Consider the following 6,281-nt stretch of genomic DNA (forward strand, 5'->3'; position numbering starts at 1 on the left):
TTGGCTTACTTTTTAAATTTTCTACATAACAGAAAAAACTCTCAATTTTTTTAATGTTGTAATTTTATCCTCTACGGAGCATTTTTTTTTTTTTTTTTTTTTTGCATCTGCATTCAGCATGCATGAAGTGATTAAAAGTATTTTTGAACAAAAGAAAAAAGCATGCAAGTTTGTACTTGGTATTAAAGTATTATTCACTCTGTGCAACCATGTTTAAATGGCCTTACACTATCTTACCAATTCTTTTCTTCCTTGCTTAATTGTTCTCAGTCCTGGCCAATATTTTAAAAACTCACAAGACATTTTTCATTATTTTACTCTTCCAAAAGAGTGAACCTGTTCTATCTCTAAGGATATGTGTGTTTCTGTACATGAAGATAAAATACATTCAATATAATTTGGTTTAATAACTAAACAGCTTGTCCATGAGTAATCCAGAGAATACCATGTAACAAAATATGGCAAAAGAAGGCCATTGCCACAGACTAGGTGTCCTGGGAAACCAAACCAGAATTGGTGATTCTGATGTTGGACTTATGTTAGGGTGTAGTCTTAGGTTTGATGACCCATGTCACGGGAATAAATTTGTCTAGGATGCAATCGCAATAAATATTTTAGCTGATCCCCTGGGACACCCGGAAGCTGAGATGACCCTTCAGAGGTTTCCCAAGGTGAGACAAGAAAGTCTGTTTTTAATATGGATGGAACTAGAGAGAATTATGCTTAGTGAAATAAGCCAGGCAAAGAAAGAAAAATACCATATAATATCACCTAATACAGGAAACTAATGAACAACACACACAAAAGAACTAAATAGAACAAAGAGCAGAATAGCAGTCAATGGGGGGAGGGGAGAGGGAGAGAAGAGGGATAAGTAAGGAAGGGGTTTCGTCAAGGAACGTGTATAAATGACTCATGGATATGGACAGCGGGGAGGGATATGGTTGCGGGAAGGGGGGGTGGGCTGGGTGAGGGAGAGAAATGGGGGAAAAACAGGACAACTGTAATTGAAAAACCAAAAATATAAATAAATAAATAAATAAATAAATAAATAAATAAATAAATTAAACAGAAAAAAGGGAAAAAAAAAGAAAGTCTGTTTTTATATCCCAGGGACCAGAGTTTGTCTTTGAGTGAGTTAGTCATTTTCAGTGGAGGCAATGCCCATGTAAATTCACAGGCAACAACTATCAGCCAACAACCTTCCCAGAAGCTGAGGGAATAAATCCTTTAGAATAGAAAGTGGTTTCTGTGCAACCCAGTACCCATGAAAGGCAGTACGCTGAAAATGGACAACTTGATGTGAAATAAAAAGTAAATGTTTCATCTTGACATATAATTAAAATCACAGGGAAATCAAAATTACATCTAAATTATAGAACAACCATCACTCAGAACCATCAAAAACAGAATTGAATGGAAGTCTGACAACTATGGAATTAAAGAAACCACATCTATCCCGACTTGTAGGAGGGGTGGAGATGCAGAATGGGCTGGCCCCAAACCCACGTGTGGTAGACAAAAATTCAGGGAGGATATATCAGGAGCAAGAAGTCCTAGCCCCATACCAGGCACCCCAGCACAGGGGGCCAGGAATGTAAGTCCCCATAACTTCTCACTACAAAAACCAGTGGGAACTGAGTTGGTGGAGGAAACTTCTGGAGTCCATAGCAGTTTCTCTTAAAGATCTCAAACACAGTCTCACTCAGACTCACTTCCTCTGAGCTCTAGCAATGATGCAGCAGTTTAAAAGGCGCTAGTGGCATTCAGGGTGAAACCAAAGTATCTGACATCCAGGCGAAAGCTGAGGGACAGTTTTCTCCCAGATGAAAAGGCAGGCGCAGACCATTGCCCCTTTTCTGAACCTTCCTCCCACAGATCCACAGAGCCAGTGGCAGGTGCCATATCTGAGATTCCATCAATCTGGCTAACACTGTTTGCTCTGCCCTGGAGCTACCCTGAGACTCCCCCCAATTCAAATTAAGGACCCACCCAAGCTGTTAACAGATACTTTTCCATATGAATGTCTGGTCTGACTCATGCTTCACAACTTCCTAAATCGTCTCTAACAAGCAACAGCCAACCTCAGTGAATCCTCAGCCCCTGTATCCTTGCTAAGAGGCTGGAGGCCTGCCAATAGCAGCAGCCATCCTCGATTCATAGCTTGGATTTGGCTCGGAATCTCTAAGCCCAGCACAAGTAGCAACCATCTCAGATTGCTTTATAGCTCATGAAGGGTGGCCACAGACTAAACACAATTTGGGGGGCTAAACTTGGCCTGCACCACCAAGGAAACTTCAGAACCAGCACACCCATTAGAAAGCTACGGACCATGTCAGAGCACCAGTACCCTGCCCCTGCACAGTTGATCCTCCATGGAGGGCAGAGGTTGGTGATAACTGGTAATGCTCAACTGGCAGCTGAGTGGCCTGGGTAAATCTCTCCCATTGACCTTCCAGCAGCAATCAAAGCTCAACTACAAGAGAACGGTGTACTCAGCTCACACAAAGGGCACATCTTGAGTACTCAGCTTGGATGATAGGGGAGGCTTTACCACTGGACTGTCCAGGGTACTTACTACATTGAACAATGCTACCAAGACACGGAATCATAGCAGCTCTGCTTAATACATAGAAACAAATACAGGGAGGCTGCCAAAAGAAACAGAGAAGAAACATGGGCCAAGTGAAAGTACAGAATAAAACTCTAGAAAAAGAAACAAATGAACAGAGATAAGTGATCTATCATATGCAGAGCTCAAAACAATGGTTATAAGGATGCTCAAGGAACTGAGTGAGGATCTCAACAGCATAAAAAAATCCAGTCAGAAATGAAAGATTCACTAATTGAAATAAAGAACAATTTTCAGTTAAACAACAGCAGAGTGGATAAAGCCAATAATCAAATCAATGATTGGGAACATAATGAAGCAAAAAAAAAAAAAAAAAAAAAAACAACCAATCAGAACAACAAGAAGAAAAAAGAATCTAAAACAATGAAGGTAGTGTAAGCAGCCTCTGGTACAACTTCAAGTGTTCCAACATTCTCATCATAGGGGTGCCAGAAGAAGAGAAAGAGCAAGAAATTGGAAACCCATTTGAAAAAATAATGAAAGAAAACTTCTTTAATTTGATGAAGGAAATAGACATACAAGCCTAAAAAACACAGATAATCTCAAACAAGATAGATGCAAAGAGGCCCAGTCCAAGGCACATCATAATTAAAATGCAAAATGTTAAAGACAAAGAGAGAATATTAAAAGCAACAAGAGACAAGCAGTTAGTTACCTACAGGGGAGTTCCCATAAGACTATCAACTGATTTCTCAGGCAAAACTTTGCAGACTAGAAGGGATTGGCAAACAATGTTCAAAGTCATATAAAGTGGGAACCTACAGCCAAGATGGCTCTACCCAGCGAAGATATCATTTAGAATCAAAGGGCAGATAAAGAGCTCCCTAGACAAGAAAAAACTAAAAGACTTCAAAATTACCAAAGCATTATTATATGAAATGTTAAAGGAACTTATTTAAGAGAAAAAAAGATCAAAATTATGAACATAAAATGGCAATAAATACATATCTATCAAAAATTGAATCTAAAAAATAAATTATGTGAACCAGAAGAACAGAGACAGAATTATGGATACTGAGAGTGTTTTGATGGTTGCCAGATGAGAGGAGAGTGTGGGGAAATGGGTGAAGAGATGAGATTAAAAAATTGTCCAATGTATCATTAGTAAATATGTTTTTCCAGATAGTTGGTTGCCTTTTCACTTTGATAATAATTTCTTTAGCCATGCAGATTATTTTTAATTTGATGTAGTCCCATTTGCTTTTTTTCCCCCTTTCTTTCCTTTGCCCTAGGAAATATATCAGCAAAAAATATTTTTATGTGGGAATTCTGAAATTTTATTGCCTATTATTTTTCACTAGGACTTTTATGATATCACAAGTTATATTTAAGTCTTTTATTCATTTTGAGTTTATTCTGGTGTATGGCATAAGCTGGTGGTCTGTTTCATATATTTTTTGCATGTACCAGTCCAGTTCTCCCAGGACCATTTATTTAAGAGACTATTTTTACTCCATTGTATGCTCATGCACCCTTTGTCAAGTATTAACTGACTATAGAAACATGGGTTTATTTGTGGGTTCTCTATTCTGTTCTTGATCTCTGTGTCTCTTCTTTTTTTTTTTTTTTTTCATGGCCAAGAATGGTTTTTATTAAATGCTTACATGTAATGAAAGAGACAGATGCAGTCTAAGAGTCCTAAGAAGTAAGAGTATTTCCAGAGCGCATTGGTGACCAAAGAAGCGCTCAGGCAACTATAATTTAGAAACTAAAAGCTAATAAAGAATGATCTTTGCATGTTCCGACAGAGAACACCTACGTCAGATTTTCAGCTGGCTTTAAAATATTAAGATTCAGAAGAATCACAAAAGTTTTATTTCTACCATATGCTTACCAAAAAAGGTGATTCATACATCAAAACTGGGTTTTCCTTGGTTTTAATACATTAAAATGACATAATCCAATCGTGTAATCCAGTCTAACTCATGCATCACTTTCAGGGACACAATACCACTGAAATATTTTTTCAATTGCAGTGGACATTTCTAAAATGCAAATGCCTATGGGTGGGTGCTCCTGAACCTTCAAAATAAAAAGAAAAGAGTCAGGCACCATAGCTCTCTCAGGATGGCTGTTTCACACATTGTGGAAAGTTTCAATATGCATTGTAACAGATTTCATCTCCTTCAGTTTGCTTGCTGACTCCTCAGATAGAGTTTCAATATTCATTGTAACTGACTTCATGTCCTTCACTTTTCTTGCTGACTTCTTAGATCACCTGATTAGAAGCGGATTCTTATGGCTTCTTTGTTAACTGCTGTTGGTACTTTGTAGATATACATTTTAAACTTCTGTAAAGAACATTACAAGCTATTTCATGGAATTTAATTTTGTGCTGAATATTCTTCAAAAGATTTTATAAATAATACGATATTTTAATTGAGTCTTCAATTCACTGGTGTTATACCATATTGTTGCTTTCTCCAACTTTATCTACAAATGATCTAATTCCAGGTAAATTCAAGAGGGATCCAAGGACTGGCACTCTTCTAATGAAGCCAGTGACCACAGGAAAGAAACCCCTGAACAGGAGAAAGAATCCATAAATTTCGAAGATCATGCCTATCAAAGGCCACCCAATAAGGACTACAAATACGCCACCCAGGAAAAATCCTGTGGCTTTCATTTTATGTTTTTGGAAGAAGAATCTGAATGTTCTTTCTAAACCAATTACAAAAGCCAAGCCAGCCACAAATAAAACATTTCCAATAGCCAGTAGTGCTTTGTCAAAAAAAGAGAATCATTCCAAAGAACAGGAAAAACACTCCAAATCCTGTTAATCCCATTCCAATTTTCTGGGTGTCTGTTAAGGAAATCATGGCACCTCGAGGAACCCAGGATGCGAAGCAAAATCCGGAACAATGAAGCCGGGAAACAACCCAAAAGAGAGCCGCCACGTCTTCCGGAAACCGATCTCTGTGTCTCTTCTTATGCCAGTACCAGACTGGTTTGATTGCAGTGGCCTTGTAATATAGTTTTATATCAGGTATTGTGATGCCTCAAACTTTGTTCTTATTTCTCAAGATTGCTGAAGCTTCAGGGTCTTTTTTGACTCCATATAAGTTTTTCAAGCATTTGTTCTAGATCAGTGAAATATGCTATTGATATTTTATTAGAACTTGTCATGAAGTTATAGGTTGCTTTGGGTAATTTGGACATTTTAATGATGTTAATTCTTCCAATCCATGAACATGGCATATGCTTCCATTTATTTGTATCTTCCTCGATTTCTTTCTTCAGTATCCTATATTTTTCTAAGTACAGATTTTTTACCTCCTGGGTTAAATTTATTCCTGGGCACTTTATTTTTTTTTGTTGTTGTTGTCATTGCAACAGTAATGGTTTCTTGGTTTCTTTTTATGATAGTTCATTGTTGGTGTACAAAAATGCCAAAAAGACAAACTTTGAACAATATTTATCAAGAAAAAAAAGAGACAAAGAAAGAAAAAAAGAAAGGACCCAAATAAACAGAAGCATAAATTAAAGAAAAGAAGTAAAAACAGATACTACAAAAATACAAAGGATCATAAGAAATTACTATGAGCTACTATATACCAAGAAATTGGACAACCTGGGTGAAATTGATAAATTTCTAGAAACATACAATTGTCCAAAACTGAATCAGGAAGAAGCAGAAAGTCTGAATAGA

At 37.3% G+C, this 6,281-nt stretch overlaps 1 pseudogene; it reads right to left on the reverse strand.

Annotated features, from left to right (window-relative positions):
• Nucleotides 1-4,291: 4,291 nt before the first annotated feature.
• LOC150020275 (vesicle transport protein GOT1B pseudogene) lies at nucleotides 4,292-5,451 on the reverse strand (annotated as a pseudogene).
• Between the last annotated feature and the right edge of the window lie 830 nt (nucleotides 5,452-6,281).

Source organism: Furipterus horrens, unplaced genomic scaffold (assembly GCF_987537825.1).
Source record: "Furipterus horrens unplaced genomic scaffold, mFurHor1.1.pri manual_scaffold_2, whole genome shotgun sequence".
NCBI lineage: Eukaryota > Metazoa > Chordata > Mammalia > Chiroptera > Furipteridae > Furipterus > Furipterus horrens.